Raw genomic sequence first — 22,035 nt, forward strand, 5'->3', positions numbered from 1 at the left:
ATGTTGAAGCTTCAAAATCTAGTGTGCAGTTTGGAATATTCTTTCCTCCTGTCCAAGTGACCTGTATGTTTATGGCTCTGTCAGTCTGGGTTTTTGAATGTAGACAAAGTGGAGTAGATTGCTCCCACCAGCCTAAGATGGATGCATACTATGAGCAAGAAATAATAGATCTGTGTTATGTCATTGAGATTTGAATGTTGTTTGGTCTGGAACATATCCTAGCTTATTCTAACCAATTCTGATAGGGAACATATTAGGATAAATTTCCAAAAGTTTTAAAAAAAGTTTTCTTTTGTTTATCTAGATTTATATATCCTTAAATTTAATGAGCCCAGAGGCAATTTTTCACTATCATAGGGAGAAAAAACTTATGTAGGCTCCTTTGATTGGTTCACTTGATTAGTGGTAGGGGTGCTGGTGTTAGTGAGAGGTCATATTTGGGAACAAAGAGCTGTCTATATTAATTATAGCTGCAGGATGTGGTTGGGCTATCAACTTCTCTGCTAGACAGAAAACATAATTTAGGGATCCATCACAAATACATTTATCCTAATAACAGGATATCGGAGAGCACATGATTTTCATACACACTGGCTTTTCTTTCTACTTTTTCTTTAATTTAAATGAGTTTATTATATACTTAGATATTTTAAAGGGCAGATTCTTAATTTCTTAGCTTTGTTTTATAGAAATCAATGAAGAAAGGAGGGTATTATTGGCAAGTGGGAAAACAATAGGTTTGTATTCCAAGCAGATGGTTTGTGGACCTCAAAGATTTCACATTCTCTATCAGTCCTGAAAATTAGACAGAGTTATGAAATCAAGTACAGATCGTACTACTGATTCACTATGTGACCTTGGGCAAGGCACTTAATCACTTTAGATCTTAGTTTCCTCATTTTAAAAATGAGGATAATAATACTGGCATAAGTCATAGGGATGTTGTGTGGATAAACTAATTAATGATTGTAAAATGCTTTGAAAGTGCAAAGCTTTGAATAATTGTTAGGTGCTATTATTAAGAAGTATTATTACTGTGTTGTGTGTAATTCTTATTAGGGCTTCTCTCTGCTTTGAAGTCAGTCTCCACGTGGACTGTGGGGTTGGGATAAGTTTACAGATGTGCTGCTCAAGTGCCTTTTTTGCCTGGAGAAAATACTCAGTAGCTAGGGTAATCATCATTATGAAGAGGATCTCTTCAAGATAAAAAAGATAGGAAATGATCTCCTTTTTAAAAAATGGAAATTGCTCTAACTTTAAAACTATCAATCAATTCTTTAAAACCTCATACAGCCCTATGTTTCAGGAAAGTCTAACATCATGCAAAATTTGAAACTTCGGGAATTTTCTGCTCAGCATAACATGGGAAATGTTGTTGCTAAGATAACTTTAAATCAGCTGAACCAGCTCTTTCTAATTTTCCCACAGTGTTTGCTTCAAGGATGAAAACAAGTGAGGTATCCTCTAGAGGAGAGAAATTCTGATCTGTGGCTGTGTTTTGCATTTACAAAAAGTGAAAACCCCAATCCAAATTAATTTTTATTTGTTTTGTAGATTCTCCGTTGGGAAATGTGTTTCTAGGTACATGAAAACAAGCTATTTTTTTGAAGGTCAAGTATACACCATGTTTATACATGACTACCTGGTGCAGCTGAGCAATATTGACTTTGATGCAAAAAGACCACAGTCAGGCCTTGGGAGGATTTCTCATTAGCTGTGTGAGTTTTAACAAAATAATTTAACATTTGCCTCAGTTTCCATATATAGGAATGTGTGTAAAATAATTCCTGCTTACCTAATAGGCTCCGGAAGAGCTCAAAGAAGGTAAAATCTTTGGAAAATGCTTTACAAATACAATGAGATAATTAAATTATATTATATTATTTTATTTAACATTTTAATCATTTTTAATGTATTCCTGAGTTAACAAGCCTCTAAATATATTTCCATTGGATAATAAAGATATTAGAAACTCAAATAATTTTCTTGCAATAATCTACATACATGCCTTTAGTTTTATATCCCATGACATGAAGAGAAAGAAGTCCATATGCACTTTCTGAGAAGTTGTCTGTTAAGTAGGTCAAGGGGTATCTGAGATGTGAGCGGGCAGCTTTGGTCATTTGCTTTTCTATGACTGCACACCTTTTAAAAAAAAAAAATGCTGTGCGCAGTCATATATGTGTACAGCATTACCTTTTAAAATCACCAGGAACTGGGAACATAGGATAGATTTGCTTGCTATGCAAATGAATAAAACTTGGACCAAAGAAATCTAATGTTTGACTCCAAGACACAAAAGAGTTTTTAGAGTTTGAGCTTATTATACTATCATAGGGGATAAAAACTTCCAGAAACTTCTGAGTGGCCAGAAGTTTTCAGAGTCTAGCTTTCTAGGATCTGAGGACTAAAGTACTTAGGTCGACCCTTGAGGCACCATTATTTTCTACCAAACATTTCACTTCTTGTGATCACCTAAGTCTTTGCAAGAAGAACAAATCTCACAATCCATTTACTTACTCTCCTAAAAATGTTGACCATGTGAAATGACAATCAATATGCCAGAGTTATTTCTCGCCTCAGAGGTGCCAGAGAAGAGGTAATGGCAGAGTTTGTAAGGTTTGCCTCCTAATTTTTGTCTTACTGGCATATTTTCTATGGTAGATGCTCTGGTGGGCACCCAGATCCCCCTTTCAGAACAGAGGCACTATTTCCCCACCTACTGGAAGTGTTGTCTGCTGATGACTCACGGCTAAGTCCCTCTACTGGACTTGACTGCTGGTGAAGGAAGCTGCCCTCTCCAAGGTAATGCCTGCCTCCCAGGGGCTAGCTCACATCCAGTGACTCAACAACATAGATAGTACAAAGCCACAGCCCCTTGTCTTGATGAGGAAACTCCCAAAGACTATCTTAATACCAAAGTTCTCTGTAAGTTTGGCTGAGACCTGTGTTACAACTGAATTACAGTTTATTTATTTTTTCTCAACCAACCTTGAAGCCATCAGGCTAATATCTAGGGTCAATTCCCAACATAACATGGCCAAGAATATACTGGGTCTGCTATGGAAGGAAGCTCAAAGAGCCATATGTTCTCCAGGAACTGGGAGCATATATGTTGAACTGGATCCAGAGGGTGCTGGTTCAAAGTGGTTGGAACAGAAAGTTGAATAAGGGAGAGTTTATGAAGATGGGATGACTTGCTAATGACATAGAATTTAACACTCTGGCAAGAGCTTTGGGAGATGGTGTTAACATATTGCTAAAATGATTCTTGAAAGCTTGGTAAAAATGATGACCAATACTATAATAAATAGAAATGCCCGAATTTTGCTGTAGCAGTGGACAAACTAATCAAAGGCTCAGAGAAGTTGTCTTGGTACACAGAGGGCTGAAAAACTAACAGATGGTCATGTTCTGGAGGACCTGGAGCCAAACAGATAATAAAAATATTAGTGAGAGGAGCATCATCATCCCTAAAAAGCCAGTGGTAGCCATCCTCTGTTGTCCAAGGTTCACTGAAAAGATGCTGTTACAGAATTGGACTCTCTGATAGCAAAGAAAATGGTGATGAGCATAAGTCTGGCCCCTACAAAAAACAGATAAATCCTAGTGAATGACAGAGGGCTATCACAAACTCAACCAGGCTTCAAGTACATGGTTGGCAGCCATTGATCTGGCAAATCCATTTCTTCTCATCTTATCAGGGAGGAGGAACAGAAGCACTTTACATTCACTTGAATTAGATAACAGTAAAAACTTACAGTCTTTCCCCAGGGCTATGTTGTCTGTCTTGGACTCTTAAGGAACCTGGACTGTCTGGACATCTGCTGAATCTCACGTTGATCTGTTATTTGATGACATAATGTTTATCAGACTTATCTGCAGTAAGTGGCAAGTCTTGGTAAGGCATGTGTGATCCAGAAGGCAGGAGGTAGACCTTATGGGGATACAGGGGTCTTCTCCATCAGCTTTAGGTGTCTGAGGCATGCTGGGACAGCCTCTCCAAAGTAAAGGAGAAACTATTGCAATTAAGCAGTGAGACACGTTAAGAAGGAAACACAACATCTGTCAGGCCTCTTTGGGTTCTGGAGGTAGCGTACATATTTCACACTTAGTAATACTGTTCCAGTCTTTCACTAAGGGACATTTTAATGCTGTCAACTTTGATTGGGGTTTAGAATAGAAAAGAGCTGGATAGCAAGTTCCTGCCGCAGTGAAATCAGCCCTGCCACTAGAGTCATATAATCTGGCATCTCTTGTGCAAACCCCAGTGGGAAGATGACAAAACAGAACTGTAGGGTTAGGAGCAAAGACATGCCCTCTGAAGCTAATAATTATGCACCTTTGGAAAAATAACTTTAGTGTGTGCTACTGGGTGTTGGTAGTATGAAGCATTGAAATGAAACTGCTACATCTGGGATTGAACACAGCAAAGGCCAGAAGGCAGAAGCAAACTGCATGAGTAGGTGGCCCCTTTCCACATGTGAGGGACCACAGTGGAAACTGCACTTCTTCCTCTGCTCACACCAATAGCTGCATCCAAGGTGGGGGATGTTATCCTAGTTGATAAAGGAGGAGAAACTATGAGCTTGGTTCATGAATTTATCAACTTATTAGATGAATGCCAGCCAGAAATGTACCGCTGCAGCACTACTACCTCATTCAATGGTGCCTCTGAATTATAGCAATGAAAGTAAATTCTCCCAAAGGTCAGAGGTTTGCACATTGCACCTTTTGTGTGGTCCAAGTTAAGAATATACACAAATTCATGGTCAATGGTGAATGGCTTGGCCAGCTGGTGAGGGACCTAGGAGAGATTGAAAGATTAGGCTGGGTATGGTGGCTCATGCCTGTAATCCCAGTACTTTGGGAGGCTGAGGTAGGTGGATAACCTGAGATCAGGAGTTTGAGACCAGCCTGACCAACATGAAACCCCGTCTCTACTAAAAAGACAATAATTAGCTGGGCATGGTGGCAGGCACCTGTAATCCCAGCTACTCGAGAGGCTCAGGCAGGAGAATCACTTGAACCCAGGAGGTAGAGGTTGCAGTAAGTCGAGATCGTGCCATTTCACTCTAGCCTGGGTGACAAGAGCGAAACTCAGTCTCAAAAAAAAGCAGAAAAAAAAGAAAGATTGGGAATGAGGGGGTATAGGAAGTGGTATATAGATGGACCTATTGAGTGGTCATAAAGTGTGAAGATCTTTGTCGTATGTATCTATTAATGCCTGTCAGAGGGCAATCACCACAGAAAAAGCTCTAAAAATAAAATAGAGAAAGTGACCATAGTCATTGGCCACTCCAATGCTGACACAATGATTACATGAATGGAGTAGACATGGGGAAAAAGACAGAGTCCATGAATGGGCCATATGGCATGTATTCCCATTCACAATATTAACCTGGCCACTGCCGTTGCCAAATGCCTAATCTGACAGCAGCAGAGACCAACACTGAGCCTCCAATATGGCACCATCTCTTTGTGAGAGGAGCCAGCTAGTTGTCAACGAATATCATCAGCCCCCAGGTATGACTTTGCCTTTCCTAACTTCTGAAGCTCAGCTGGCATCACTGTTTGAGGGCTTTAGAGTTTCTGGTTTTTGTTGTTGTTGTTGTTGTTGTTGTTTTTCAGATGGAGTCTCACTCTATTGCCCAGGCTGGAGTGTAATGGTGCAATCTCGGCTCATTGCAACCTCCAACTCTCGGGTTCAAGCAATTCTCCTGCCTCAGCCTGCTGAGTAGCTGGGATTACAGGCATGCAACACGATGCCCAGCTAATTTTTTTGGTATTTTTAGTAGAGACAAGGTTTCGCCCTGTTGATTAGGCTGGTCTCGAACTCGTGACCTCGTGATCTGCCCGCCTCAGCCTCCCAAAGTGCTGGGATTACAGGCGTGAGCCACTGCACCCAGCCAAGTTTCTGTTCTGTCAACATTGTATATATATGACATTGCTTTAGATCAAGTAGCACACTTTACAGCAAGGGTAGTTGTGGGGGTGGGCACATTACATTGGATGCTGTCACATATCTTACTTCCTAGAAGCTGTCAGCCTGAGAAACCCGTGGCATGGCCTTTTGAAGGTGAGGTACTAGTTTGGCGTGGTACCTGCAAGGAACCAGCTTGGAGATACTGTGGGGTTGGGGTGCCATCTTTCAGATATAGTATATAGCCTAAATTAATGACTATTTTACAGTGCTGTATTCCCAGTACTACAATCAACAGGTCCAGGAACCAACAGAAAAGGAACAGGAGTGTCCCTGCTTACCACCTCTCCTAGTCACCCTTTAGGGACATTTTTTGCTTTCCATTTTTAGATATTTAGGCTATGTTTACCTAGAATTCCTGGTTCTAACACAGGGAATGCTGCCATGAGAAGGCATGGTAAGAATTCCATCAAACTTGAAGTTGCAGCTGCTCCCTGCTTACTTCGGGTTCCTCATGCCCAGAGACCAGCAGGCAAGGAAAATAATAATCCATACTGGCAGGGGTAATTTGTCCTCAGGAGGAAGTATGGCCATTGTCGCACAATGGGAGAAAGGAAAAAAAAATATTTTTGGCACCCAGCTGATCCACTTAGGTCTCACTTAGTACTCCCCTATTCAAATGGACAAGTGTGGGCAGCTGTGACCTAAGACAGGTGTGGTGATTAGGGACTCAGTCCTCTTCTAGATGAGGGTCTCTGTTATTCACCAGCAAACAACCTGGCCTGGCAGAGATGCTAGCCAAAGATAAGAAGAATTGGCAAGGGATAGTAGAGGATGGAGACAATGAATATCAGCTGTGACCTTGAGACCACCTGCATTGGAAACTATAGTTTGTTCCACTAACTTTCCTCTTGTAAATTTCTACAGGCGAAGAGATAAACTAGAATCCTCGAGGACCTGCTCCCAGAGAGTGAGAATTTACTAACTTACTATATGAACTAGGTGGATCTGAGTGGCCTGAGGAGTGAACTAAAATGGGTGCTCTGTGTACCACCTCGATATCCCCTACAGAAATGAGACATCCAATCCTTCAGTTGCTAGTAGTGTTGCCTGATGACGATTCAAAACTAATACTCTCAATGGGAATTGGCCTCTGCTCAAAGTAGCTGTCTCACCAAGGCCGTGGTTGCTCCCTGGCAGTAACCTGCATCTAATGACTGGGCGACGTAGGAGCACAGAAGCCCAGCCCTACTGCCTTGATGAGAGCCCATTGTGAAGGGTCATCTCAGGTTCAGAGGTCCTATTAGGTCAACTGAGGTCTCTGTTGTAAGTGCCTTGTAGTTCACCTTCTCCTTCAGTTCAGTCCCGTTTCTCTCACTACCTTACAGGCATTGTTCCTCGGAATACTCCTCAATAAACTTCCTGCATAACAAATCTCTGCCTCAGAGCCTGTTTGGGGAGGAGGAAAACTTAGAGCTTTGTCTCCAACATCAAAATACAATTTAATTTAAAAACATTTCAGTAAAGTTAATATGTTTTCTGAATTAGTGCACCCAAAAACATTTCCAAGCACCCGCTTTGTGTTTTGATTCTTACAATCTATGTCATTTACTCATTCTATTTATTGAACAATTAAAGAGTGCTTCTCATATATGAGGCAGTGTGCCAGGCATTCTGGATTCAATGACAAAAAATGCATTCAAAAAATTCATTCTGGATTCAATGACAAAAAAATCCTGACCTTAAGGACCTGATGGACAAAAGGCAAAAGCAGATAAATTAATAGACAGTTAAAATACACTATAATTAATAGAACATAATGTGGGAATGCAGACATGGGATAACTAATTTAGCTTGTTGAGCAGAGCAACACAGAGAAAAATTTGTAAGGTTTCCCAAAAGCACTATCTGATCTGAACCTTTAAGATAAGTCGGAAATATGTAAGTAAGGAATGGAATATGTTCAGAGTGGGAAACAGTGTGAGGTAAAAAGAGAACAGGTTTGGAGGAAACACTTCTTTAGGATCAGACCAAGGAGTGTGGCAGATATTAGTGTGAGGTGCAGAGAGCTGTTGGCATCTGTGGAGTAACTTCAGGCAGGGGAGTGATGTAGTCAGCTTTTCATTTTGGATTTATTACTCTAGTCTAGTGGATGTAGAGAGAATGGATTAGAGAGGAGACCAGTTAGGAGTTCCTTGCAGCAATCTAGCTAAGAAATGATGGCTGGAAATCATGTAATGGCAGAGGACATGAAGAAAATAAAATAATAGAATCCTGAGATTTGAAGGAATTTGAACTAATAAATGTGGATGATGGACTGGATGTGGAAATGTAGAGTGGTTGAAGATACCCTGTTTGGATTAGGAGGTAGAAATGCTATTCTCTGAAATATGTGGTGAGGGTGAAGGTAATGGTGGTAAGTGTGTTTGTATGTAGGGAGAGTATTGCAGAAAGGCTGAGATATGATGACTTTTAATTTTCTATTTCTATTTCAGACATTTGGAGATGTCCTAAGACAATTGGCTATGTGGATAGGGCGATCTGGTTTAGGGGCCGTATCATACAGACAGTAGAAGCCATGGATGATCTCATTCCAGGAGCAGATATACAGTGGGAAGAGAATGAAGCTGAAGACAATTCCAGCTCCAAAGATAATGACAAGAGCTGTTCATGTTCATCATCCTCTCTGTAGGCATCTTGAATTAGAGGATACTATTTAGTGTGGTCTCTTACCCAAGATAAATACTCTAAGTTTCCGTAATCTTTCCTCATTGTTCTAATTGTGAATTTCTTTGGAACTTTGGTGGTGTTTTCTATGTTCCTATTTAGTTCTGAAGACCAGAATTAGACACATTATATTTATTATTATCTTTGACAAAAGTAGTGCTAAAAAAGCCTTTCTAAGGTGCCATATGCATCACAGCTGTAGGAAAATAGGTGTACCACTTGTCGCTTCCCTAAAACAGGTGCTCCCAAAGGCAATTCCTGCATGTCCTAGAGGACTTGTGTGTGTGTGTGTGTGTGTCTCTGTGTGTGTATTTTTAAGTGCCGTTTTTGAAACAATGTAACATGATAGAACATGTATTAGGATGTAATTGGTTCCAGGTTAGTTAAGTAAGAAATGTATTTAATTCTTTCTCACCCCTTGAAGAATATTTCTACTTCTTCATTAAATAAATCAGATTTTAAAGAAAAATGGAATAATCCCTCAAATGTAATTCAAAATACAACACACAGTCTCTTGATTTGTGAGAATTAGCTATTGTACTTCTTTTTTTGAAAATAACCCTTTAAACATTAAAATCAACAGAGGACAGCTTTATTAATCTGAGACAATTTCATGAATTGCAATATTTACATATTTGGGAGGATGTTAAATGCTTTAAAAAATTCTTTGTACCTGAAGTGAATATATAATAAATGTGTAGAGTATTTCAGTTGCATGTAATGATTGTGAAGCTGTAGGAAAGGTGGCTTTCCCAAGTCCTGAGTGACTGATTTCATCTTTTCTTCCCTGACTCCTTCTCTCCAAGTTTTCTAAAGGTATAACGTCTGCACAGATGCAGGGAAGGACTACACTACAAAGATGTGCTGTCAATGAGCTTTGCAGACTGGTTGTTTTCCCTCTAGTCAAGCCTTTTTTCTTTCTATCCTAAAGAACCCTGGTCTCTTTTTATTTCCTGGTCAATCTTAATTTTTCTAATTTTCAACTCAAAAACACAGAGATTTTTCTCCATTTGTCTGTCTTAAAGAGAAATATACACAAAGCAGTCAGAGCATTAGCTAACTCAGATCCTATTATGTGCTAAGTTCTATCTATCTATCTATCTATCTATCTATCTATCTATCTATCTATCTATCCCCTTTTAAGATTCACGACAACCCCATGAATTGGTACTATTATTATCTTCTCTTAAACAGAGGCAAAGGAAAGCTAAGTAACTTGTCTGAGATTTCCTGGCTGTAAAGTGGCAGGATCAGGCTTTGAGTCTCCACAGTTTGGCTTTTGAGCCAACCCTCTTAACCATCCTGTTACCCTGCCTTTCAACAGTGTAAAACAACAGGAGCAATTTTGGTGTGCTGCGGAATGTAATTGGGGGATTTGGGTAAGAACGGAGAAAAAGCAAGAGAAATTCTTCATAGGCAGCCAAGAATAAAAGAGCCTAAGAGCATCTACACCAATTTCTATAACTTAGACTGTAAGAGAAGTAGGAAAAGCATTTCGTTTTTCTGCTTAAACTTGTTGCACAGTAGAGGAAGATAATTTTAACGAAACTTGTTTGAGGCTTTAAGAAGTAGGCCTCAGAGACTCAAAAATCAAAGTGAAGTGAAGTAAAATTAGCAATTGTTTTCTAAAAATTCATGTAACTCTTAGCAATAATTTAGGCTTTCCAAACAACATAAATTATATATGCAGATTACTTCTAATTATAATGCCTTTCCTTCTAGATTATTGAACTCTTACACAATAGGATTTTAATTGATTCTCACCAGCCTGCATCTCTAGTGTTTGATTAAAAATATGCCCATTGTCAAGAAAATAAATTCATTTAGGCATTTATAAGCATTTGTAGAAGATAGGTGAACGAAATTTAAATTAAAAAAAATATAGTTATCTACATTTGAAAGAGTTCCTTATTATTTAATCCCTTTTGAAATATGCTTAGAATATCCTTTCAAGGAGATGATTGATCTACAGATCTTTAGTTGAATCTAACACTTTTAAACACTTTCCCTGATGTATAGATTCTTGGGTTTTTTTTGTTGTTGTTGTTGTTTTTTACATTTTGCCACTCAGCAAGAACATAATTCACTTACAGAATTATATTTTGTGTGTCTGTAACAGCTGTGATTTTCCACCTTACTAAGCAGTTTGGAATTTATCAGTACATTTCTATTTGTCTTATTTTTTACATTTTTAATATTTTTTAAAAGAATATATGGAATCGTTAAATGAAATTTACAAGAGTTCATTGCTTTGTACTGAGTTCCAGCACGAGGCCCAAAAGACCAGACAAAACCAGAATGGAATCTCGCTGTGCCACATAATCAAACTGAACTTCGAAACAAGCCAGTTTTTCAAAAGACAGGAGATTTACAGCAACCAATCAGAAGGCGCCCAGTTTACCTGAGCTGGCATGATAAGGAAGTCGTCTCTGTTAATTCTGTAAGGAAAGTGACTTTGAAACAACCAGTTCTCTTTTGTTCATGGTTTCTGCTTTTTCTTAGCCCTTTTCTGCCTATAAAGCCATACTCCTGATCAGTTCATTAGAACACTCATTCTGTTTTCTGGAATGAGATGTTGCCCGACTTTAGAATTCAATAAAAGCCTATTGGATCTTTAAATTTAAGAAAAACCGGGCCAGGCGCAGTGGCTTATGCCTGTAATTCCAGCACTTTGGGAGGCCGAGGTGGGCAGATCACGAGGTCAGGAGATCGAGACCATCCTGGCTAACACGGTGAAACCCCGTCTCTACTAAAAATAAAAGTAAAAAAATTAGCCGGGCGGGGTGGCGGGCGCCTGTAGTCCCAGCTACTCAGGAGGCTGAGGCAGGAGAATGTTGTGAACCCAGGAGCAGAGGTTGCAGTGAGCTGAGATTGCGCCACTGCACTCCAGCCTGGGCGACAGAGCGAGACTCCATCTCAAAAAAAAAAAAAAAAAAAAGAAAAACCAATTATATCTTTAAATTTGTTGTAATTTTGTCTTTTGACAGGATCTTTATAAAGTTGCATGCCGTTGACAATCTTTGCTGTCTTGTTGTAACTTCAGGTATGCTACTGCAATGAGCATGCCAGTTGAACTCTTTGACAATGGCCATCTGAATAAGCAAAAATTTCAGTTGTTTTAAAAACTAAGTGTGGTATTCATTTTGTAATTTATTAGAATAACATTTGAATTTTCAAACTAGCTATTCCCTGAGATTCAGAGGTCTTTTTGCCTGCCTTTTTTTTTTTTAAGATGAAGTAATCTGGCTATAAGGAATATTGATTATATTAGTCTAAGGAGACTTAGAGAGAAAGTAAGCTTACTGTAGTGTGAATGATGCTTCTCTTTCTATTAAGGGTGGACATTCTAAATATGACTGCGTAAGGAATAATTCTGGCAAAAATCAGTTCTTCATTTTCACTTAAGATATTTAGAATTTAATTTAAATATTATATGTCAAGGTTAAAAGTTAGAAACATGTAAGGAAATATTTAAGAACTTATAATATGAAAACCTGTTTTCTTTATGGAACTCTTTGGTTATATGATTGGATAGGTAAAAACAAATTTGTAAAATATGGTAGATATGGGAAATTGTCAATATATTTGTAATTCATGCAGCAAACATAATATTTAGGAAGTATGTTATTCTGTTTTCTTAGGTACATAATGATAAGGGTTCTTTTCTCCACCAAGCCCCTTTCCTACATTTGTGGCTTTCATTTTTGCTGTTTTTATGTTATTATTGAGAGTATCTCAATACCAACCAATCAAAATTAACCTTGTTAATTTGTGATATTCCTTATTTAGTCTGGAAAGTGGAAGGTAGTAGATAGTTAAAAGTTTTTGGTGTCTGATACAGAGATGTTCCTTTAAAAGTATAGTAAACAAAATTAAATAAATTGAGATGTTTTTGAAACATGGCTTCTCTAACTCCGAAGAACTTTGTGACAAAAAATGATCTCTTATGATAATATTTAATGTAAAATACAAGAAATTCTTTGAATTAAAAAACATTGTCTTGATTATCACCATTTATGCATATATTGAAAGTTCTCATTTAAGTGGTAGAAATTATTTGAAATGGTGTTAGTTTCCTGTGGCTGCTGTAACAAACCACCACAAACCTAGTGATGTGAAACAGCTGAAATTTTTTCTGTCACTGTTCTGGAGGTCAGAAGTTTGAAATCAGTGTCACGGTATGGAAGTCCAGATGTGGGGCGAGCTCTGCCGCGTTCCCGCAGAGGCCCTGGAGAGGAACCTTTCTCTTTCCTCTTCCTGCCCGTAGTGGCCACTCGCCTTCTTTGGCCTGTGGTTGCATCACTCCAGTCTCTGCCTCTGTGGTCACGTGGCCCTCCCTTTATTTGTCTGGGTTGAATTTCCCCATGTGTCTTTTATAAAGACATTTGTGATTCATTTTAAGCCCATCTGGATAATCTAGAATAATTTCCGCATCTCAGAATTCTTAATCTCATTTGCTAAGACACTTTTTCCACAGACGGTAACATTTACAGGTTGCAGGGGTATCTTTGGGGGCCATCATTCAGCCTACTCTGGTAATCTTTCTTCATATTTAATATTCTTCAAAGGAAATTGAAGCCAATGAGAAAAGCAATTTCAGTAAACTACTCTGAGTTGGTGATAAATATAAAATCCCTATTTCTCCAACTGGTGTTGCATGTAAAGTTACCTGCTATATATTGCCACCTAGATGGGCTACCTTCACATGAACTAAATTCAAATAAGCTTAAAAAACCAAATTCATCATCTTTTTTCCTGAGGTAGCGACTCCTCTTGGCTCCGAATTCTCCTTGTAGAGTCACCATCATCCCAGTTATCGAGGCTTCCCTTGGCAGTCATCTCTGACTCTCGCTTCCTTCTCTCCCACATCCTGTCCTTAAACGACCTCCCTCTTGAGTTTTCACATACTTAAAACATCACCAGACACATAAGTCCATTGAAACCACCTCAGGCCTTTTTAATTTAAAGACTGGGGTATCATCATAGCCTCTTAGCTGGCCACCTCATGTTAGTATTCCCCTATGGCATTCTCTCTTATAGCCACTGGGTTAATATTCCTAAAACACTACCATGGCCATCTAATTTTCCTGCATGGACACATTGTTTGGCTCCTTATTTCATCTGAGGTTAAATATAAACTCAGCCTGGCCTTGATTTATTTTGTAGCCTTATTTCTGATGCTCTCCTCACCTGACACTTTGGGTCCAGGAGCATTGCTCTCTTCACAGCCCCCTGGGTGTGCCATTTCCCACAATCCCCCACACCCCCACTTCTGACGTGCCTTTTGCCACTTTGCGTTTCAAAAGTCTACTCACCTTTCAAGATCCATCTGAGATGTGGCCTGAAGTAGGACATTTCCCTCTCGCATTCTAAGTAATGTCTGCCATGTTACCAGCTTGAGTTACACTTGTCCATGAGCTTGTCATCCCTTTGGAGGATGGACACTGAATGAGCAAAGATGATGCCTTGTCCATTGTTAAATTTCTTCACAGTGTTTTGCAGGGAGTAAGCATTTAATAAGTATTTCTCAAGTGAATTTTGTAAAGGCCACCACTGGAAGTAATTTGCTGTTTTCACATCCATTTGTATATTCCTCCTTCTTTCCATGTGCTTCTTTGATCACATATTATTCATAAACCTTGTGACTATTTTTCATGCCTAACATTTGGTCACAATTTTGGCTCTTTCCTTCTTACCCCCCACGCCCAACTGGAGTTTAATTTATTTTCCTATATGGTCCTGTCAGCAGAACTGTTCAGAGAATTTGAGCAAATCAGGACTTCCTGAGAGAGTTTTACATGAATTGCCTGTAAGTCTGTAAATGTTGTGGGGCATAGAATGATAGGAAAGACCTCTGGTTTTCAATACTGAAGGCTTTTTATTTTTAAGATATCCAAAATAGGCATAGCATGTTTAAAAGTAAAAACCCTGGACCTGCTCTCTCTCTTTCATCTGAAATTATGTGTTTGCCAGAGTATAATAGCTCTAGACAGGAAGTTATGCCCTCAGGGCATAATTCTTGCAAGGAAGAGAATAAAAAGTTTAGACTCATGTCACATCCTAAATCTCAATCCCTTCATGTCTGGGCAATCTGCAGGGAGAACTTTTGTTCTAGTCTTCTTTGCCAGAGAGAACTCTGGAGTTAGCATTTTAGTCCACAGTCCCCTGATGAATATTTGAGTGCAGAGTGCAATGAGGATATGGAGGTGAAGGTGGTGTGGCCTGTGTCTTCAAGGAGCAGTGTCCCTATAGCTGTCAGAAAGAAACTCCAGGAAAATCCTAAAGAGGGAGTTTAAAATTGCAGATATCACAGTTATACAATCAGTGTTGAGTTATTTCCGTTTTCCTCATGATCAGAGGCCCCTGGATAGGCACTCTGGCATTGTCCTAGTATTACTATCCTGTGGCTATTTCAATTATTGCTTGACTTTTTCCCAATGCTTTCACTCATCTTGTCATGGTTTGGGCTAGAGGTTCCTTCGCTACACCCACTAGCAAAGGTGACAGAGCCAGATATGTACCTAGAAAAGTCACTAAAATGCTCCATTTTCCAACTTTCCAAAAAGCAGCAATACTGATCATACTCATAAGTAAATAAAGCTCATTGATATTGAATTATCTCTACCCAAAAAGAATGTCCCATCACAATAGTGTTCATAAATGAGAGGCCCTTCTTTGCAATACAAAGATAAAAAATGCAACTTAAAATTGTATATTGTGCTGGCAACTAATTATTTATTTATTAATACATTATAACAGTTACTTTCTGCCTGATGTATTTGTCATTTACAAAGACACAAGACCTTATTTCCATATTTCAGTCAATGCTTTATTTTGATCAATACTGTATTCATGTATGTAACTCTCTCATATCATACTCTTGAGTTATGTTGAAGTTTTGAACAACTATTAGACAAATAATGAATGTTACATGTTTGGTACAAGCATCCTTTGAAAAATCAAGAAGATGAAAGCAAAGCCAAGAGTATATGATTCATTTTAATGTAATATCGGGATAAAAATGTGAGGATGTGATGTCAAATGGTAATAAATGCTGAGTTTTCCCAATGATATGAGACAAATTTGATAGAATACAAAATTTTAAGAACATGTTTATAAACTAAATTAGTCTAATGTTCAATGGGAAAAGTGGAATTTGATTTATTTACATTTTGCTTTACTGCATTTATTAATTTTTAAATACCACACAATTTATTTTCAAGGTTTATTTATCTTCATGTTTACTTGATGTAATTCTATTGCTCATTATATTGCACAGAGCTTGTCACCTATAAGAATAAGAATTCTATGAAAATGGATCATTTTAATGTGATAATGAATGGAATAGGAGTTTAGCTTCATTTCATTTTTCATGATAGAATTTGTTTCAGAAGTTCCTATCCTCCATATCAATGTCACGCCCAAATATTTCTGGCTTAATAGGAACTTCTGAAACAAATTCTATCGAGAAAAATGAAATGAAGTTAAATTCCTATTTCATTCTCTGACCCCCGTCTCTCCTTCTCTGTCTTCCTCCCGGCCTCTTGCCTCCCCGCCCTTCTCCCTCCTTCCCTCTCTTCTTTCTTTCACTGGAGGGCACTACAGCATTTAGGCTTACACCCCTGATTGAGGACCATCCCTTTCTTAGGGACTCCAGAAGAAACACCTGCAATGTTGAGACACGAAAGGCAAGAGTGATCCTGGAAAGCCAAATGGGCTCCTGTAGAAGAGGAAATGATGCACAGGAATTTTGCTTTGATTCATCACCAGGTTGACTAGGTGACCAGACTTCTTACCATTCATGTGATCTGCACCTGTGATCAAAAGCCTTCTTTATATTCTGTGAGAATAAAAGAGGATGGCCACAAAATATTCTGGAATCTTCTCAGTGTATTATACTTCATATCTACAACAATATTTTGAGCACCTACTAATATAAGGGACTGTGCCTTGTGTCCAAGATAGAAAAAATAAAATAGCTCCTGCTCTATTTGGGGAAGAAGGTCAAAATCAGGATAAGGGAACCCAGAGGAAGCAAAAACTGATACTGATGGAGTCTGTTTAAGTAAAGGCACTGAATTGTGGAAAGGTAAAACACATATGAAGACTGGAATTCAAATAAGAAGGTCTCCCAAAAGCTGAAATGCAGAATAATGATAGATTAAAAATAATCTCTGACCTGAGATGGTTTTTCATACTCTACAAACAAGATGGAATTTGTTAATAGAATACACCTACTAAAAAATGAGACTGGAGGGAGCTGGTGGGAGGAAGGAATGGCCTGAGAGAACAGGTGGGAGAAGAATAGAGATTCAGAAAGATTCCATCAAACACTTTTGCAGCTGCCTTTCTATACTGGTTTGAAGTCCTAGTTTGCCTTGATTTGCATGTGTCTAAGAGTCGACTCTACTGGTATATGTGTCTCCAGCTTTAAGAAGAAGAAAAAATCCACTCTAATGATGGATATTAGTTGCCACTTAAAGATGTTCTTCAGATACTAGTTAGTGTTCCAGTTAACCATTAAAGATATATAACCCCTGTACAAGTTGGCAACCATACCAGGTCATTGATTTATTATCATTAAACTGCCTAATTAGTAGTTATGTTGAGATGAATGCTGGGTAAAATATTAAAATAAATGCTAAATGAAAAATACATCTCAGGCTTGTAAGCTCCCACCTTGTGTAGTATTTCTGTGTTCCCTGCCACCCTGAAGCCTAATCATGCCTTCTGTATAGTTTTACATGTGTAGACTCTCTTCTTCATTACGATCTGCCAATTCCCTGTTGCTCACATTGTACTACAGCAATAATCTTTGTCATTTTTGAATTGGTGTCCAGGTGGTTGCTGTCACATTACATCCATTTTTAAATGTTGCTCAAACCCACTGAGGTGACATGCGATTTTCCAACAGTGTGAATTTCTTTTTTTCCCAAATTTTGTCTCTTCGATGGAAGAAAAATTTGCTGTCTTCTTTGACAGCTGGACAAGGAGAGATTGCAATCTCCTTTCCCTCTCAGTATTCTCTGGCAACATCATGAATAAGCAACATTTTAGATGGTTGACTTCCAAAAATTGTTTCTTGTCAAGCTCCTGTCAGGATTTTGGAAGTCAGGGAACAACTTTTTTCCAGTTGTGATCTTCTATAATTTCATTTCTGAAGTCTGAATTATGATTTTTTTTTCTTTCTGGGTTTTTTTTCTGTAATAAAAGGCAGAGTGGGAAGAAAAAGTAGTTCAGTTCCTCTTTGTGTTGATGTAGAGGGTGGTACATCATTAGAAATCTATAATGGGATTTTTTTAACTAGTAGTTTAATTATTGTTATATTTTAAGTTAAATTATCTCTATCATGAGCCAATGTCTAAATAACCTTTCAGTGATCATTTTTATGGTATCAGATGATTTTTTAAAATATTATTACATTTCATACTTACAAAAGATACTGGGAAATACATTAGACATTTCAGAATTTCTCTGAGTTATGACTGTGAGAATGAAAAAAAGTCTTTTAAACAGTCCTGGGATTTTTTTTTTTTTTCTGCTGCTATCTAGTCTATTTCAAGTTACAATTTTCAGTGGTTCTTGTTGGTAACTCCAATTTAGGCCTTTCTAGAGATAGGCCTCGACAGGATTATTTATAGAGAGAGAGCTCAGCTTAGTCGTTGAGAGCATGGACTCAGAAGATGGGCCAGCCCTAAACCTGATTCTGCCAGGATTCATGTGGCCTTGAATAAATTTCTTACCCTCTCATTTGCTCAGTTTCCTCATCTGTATAATGAGGATAATAAAAATCATATTTACTCCATCAGGTTGTTGTAAGAATTAAGTGAGTGAGGCTGGGGGTGGTGGCTCACACCTGTAATCCCAGCACTTTGTGAGGCCATGGCGGGAGGATCACGAGGTCAGGAGATCGAGACCATCCTGGCTAACATGGTGAAATCCCATCTTTACTAAAAATACAAAAAGTTAGCCGGGGGTGGTGGCATGTGCCTGTAATCCCAGCTACTCGGGAGACTGAGGCAGGAGAATCGCCTGAACCCAAGAGATGGAGGTTGCAGTGAGCCAAGATTGTGCCACAGCACCCCAGCCTGGGCAACAGAGCAAGACTACGTCTCAAAAAAAAAAAAAAAAAAAGAATTAAATGATTGAATATCTGTTAATTTCTTAGGTTAGCAGCACATAGTAGGCATTGTGATGGTAAAAGAATACATACATGCCTAATTTATATCCAGCCTCACATTTTGGTACTGGGAAGCTGGATATCTTGTTCAACAATGGTATTCATAGTTTAATCTTGGCAGCAACAAAGTGCCCTGGGGTTCCTGACTGAGGTAGAAGAATTTATAAGTGTAAGCTGTTTCCATTTTAGTATAGTCTAAGGTAACCCTTTCCTTTCTTTTTTTCCTGTTATGAGTAAGCTTATTTTTTTTTAATATATAGAGTTTACCTTTAAAGAAGTTAACACATCATTAAGATCTAGGTACCTTCTTCAACTCTCCCCATTCACTCATTCCATTCCTAATTTCATGTACTCCAATCAACTTTGGTATGTTTTGAAATGTTTATTATTATTTATCCAACTCTAGAAGGTTCTGGTAGGGTTAATTCCTGAGGCTAGGGAAATTCTTTTAATTAATAATCTTTCTGTTAATCACCCCATAATCTCCATCAGCCCTCCAATCCACCCTGTCTGTGGCCAGACAGAACTGTGGTTTAGTTCAATTGCTGACAGGATACACATACACAATTCAGTGAGAATTTTGCCACCATTTTTCCTCCTTCAGAAGTTGATTGCAGAATAGCCATCATTCAATAAAAGTCTACAGGCTTCTCTAAGTCTCTTGCAGTTCACAGTCCTTTAGCCAACAGCAACTCTACACCAGTAGGATTTACTGAGGTATCACTTAAATTCCCCCTTGATTTAAGTTCTTAAGTTTCAGGACCACTTAAGTATTAGGAATGACAAATCAACACTCACATAGTATTGCACAAGGATAGCTTGAGTAAGTCTAATGGGGAACACATTTTTTTTCTTTTTTACAAGCTCAGGGTAGGGGATATTTTTTTGTCACTCCCTCAAGCAAGCGAACTACCACACCGGTAGAATTATAAATCGTTCTCAACTCTCCCTCCTTTTCTTTTTATTCCATCTCCAGACCATAGTAGGGGTTTAAAATTTTTGTTGTTGTTGTTTACTTTTTTGGTACTTCGGGGTTACCTGTGGACCCCTTTCCAGAATATTTTACAGGCATACAATAAAGTGCAAAATCTTACTTAGGAAATCAGTTTTGTGGAAATATACTGATCACGATTTTGAAAAACGTGAAGACTAATTTATGTGCTTTTATTTTAACACATTAAATAACAACAGCTAACAACAGGTCAAAAAATCACTGCAATTCCCAAGTACTGATGGGTATAAGTGAAATACTGAGATTTCTATAGCAACTAGAATCTTAATAGGAAACTATCTGTGATTTCTACTGTTGACATAGTCACAAGTTTTCCTGAAACTACTTTGCTTTTTTCCCTCATTCATAAATGAAGGAAATGGGAAGATTCACTCAGAGATTAGTGAAAAGGATATTTTTTTTTTCTAAGTTCGTGAACCCTGAGTCCCTGAGGATGCAGACATATATACATCTAGTTTTCTATCCCTGAGGAGCTTTATAGTCTACTGGGAGAGACAGGTGGCAAGGTCAAAGAGTGCTCAGAAGTGGGGCCACTATCACCCCATAATCTTCATCAGCCCTCCAATCTACCCCAAATTATCTAATACAGGCACACCTCAGAGATAGTGTGGGTTTGGTTCCAGACCACTGAAATAAAGTAAACAGCAATAAAGTAAGTTATGCAATTTTTTGGTTTCCCAGCGCATGCATATGGAATTTATGTTTATATTCTACTATAGTCTATTAGGTGTATAATAGCATTATGTCTAAAAATACAATGTAAATACCTTAATTTAAAAATATTACTAAAAAATGCTAGCAATCATCTGAGCCTTCAACAAGTTGTAACCTTTGCAGATGGAGACTCTTGCCTCAGTGTTGATGGCTGCTGAATGATCAGGGTGGTGGTTGCTGAATGCTGGGATGGATGTGGCAATTTCTTAAAATAAGAAAACAATGAAGTTGGACACATGGATTGACTCTTCCTTTTATGAAAGATTTATCTGTAGCATGCAATGTTGTTTCATAGCATTTTACTCCCAGTAGAGCTTCTTTCAAAATTTGAGTCAGTTCTCTCAAACCCTGCCACTGCTTTATCAACTAAGTTTATGTAATATTCTAAATCCTTTGTTGTCATTTCAAGATTGTTCATAGCATCTTCACCAGGTATAGGTTCTATCTCAAGAAACTATTTTCTTTACTCATCCATAAGAAGCAACTCTTCATTGGCTCAAGTTTTATCACAAGATTGCAGTGTTCAGTCACGTATTTAGGCTCCACATCTTCAGGCTCCAGTTATCTTGCTGTTTCCACCACATCTGCAGACTTCCTCCACTGAAGTGTTTGCAGCTGTCAAAGTCATCTGTAAGGGCTGAAATCAACTTCTTCCAAACTTATGTTCCTGTTGATGTTTGAATTTTCTTCCATGAATCACAAATGTTCCCAATGATATCTAGAATGGTAAATCCTTTCCAGAAGGTTTTCAGTGTCCTTTGCCCAGATCCATTGGAGTAATCATTATCTATGGCAGCTATGGGCTTACAAAATGTATTTTTTTAATAGTAAGACTTGAAAGTCAAAATTGCTCCTTGATTGATGGGCTACAGAATGGATGTTATGTTAGCATGCAAGAAAACAACATTAACCTCTTTGTACATCTTCATCAGAGCTCTTGGGTGACTGAGTGCATTGTAAATGAGCAGTAATGTTTTGAAAAAAATCTTTTTTTCTGAGCAGTAGGTCTCAACAGTGGGCTTAAAATACTTATTAAACCATGCTGTAAGCAGATGTGCTGTCATCCAGACTTTGTTGCTCCATTTATAAAGCACAGGTAGAGTAGATTTAACATAGTTCTTAAGGAACCAAGGATTTTTGGAATGGCCAATGGGCACTGGCTTCAATTTAAAATCATCAGCTGCGTTAGCCCATAACAAGAGAGTCAGCCTGTTCTCTGAAGCCTTGAAGCCAGGCATTGACTTCTTCCCTCTAACTATGAAAGTCCTAGATGGTATCTTCTTCCAATAGAAGGCTGTTTTGTCTAGATTGAAAATCTGTTAGTTAGTGTAGACACCTTTATTAATTGTTTTAGCTAGATCTTCTGGATAACTTGCTGCATCAGCACTCGCTGCTTCACTTTTTACTTTTGTGTTATGGAGACAGCTTCTTTCCTTAATCCTCATGAACCAACCTCTGCTAGCTTCCAACTTTTCTCTT

General features: G+C 38.3%; 1 protein-coding gene and 1 long non-coding RNA gene across 5 annotated transcripts in view; both read left to right on the top strand.

Annotated features, from left to right (window-relative positions):
* The window catches only part of MACROD2 (mono-ADP ribosylhydrolase 2), a 2,112,402-nt gene that overhangs the window by 672,691 nt on the left and 1,417,676 nt on the right, over window positions 1-22,035 (top strand). The gene's annotated exons all lie outside the window — the stretch shown is intronic.
* On the top strand, window positions 1,555-8,690 carry LOC129022084 (uncharacterized). Its single transcript, XR_008496219.1, has 4 exons — window positions 1,555-1,718; window positions 2,665-2,805; window positions 6,851-6,893; window positions 8,419-8,690. It is a non-coding gene; the product is annotated as an uncharacterized LOC129022084 (long non-coding RNA).

Source organism: Pongo pygmaeus, chromosome 21 (genome assembly GCF_028885625.2).
Source record: "Pongo pygmaeus isolate AG05252 chromosome 21, NHGRI_mPonPyg2-v2.0_pri, whole genome shotgun sequence".
NCBI lineage: Eukaryota > Metazoa > Chordata > Mammalia > Primates > Hominidae > Pongo > Pongo pygmaeus.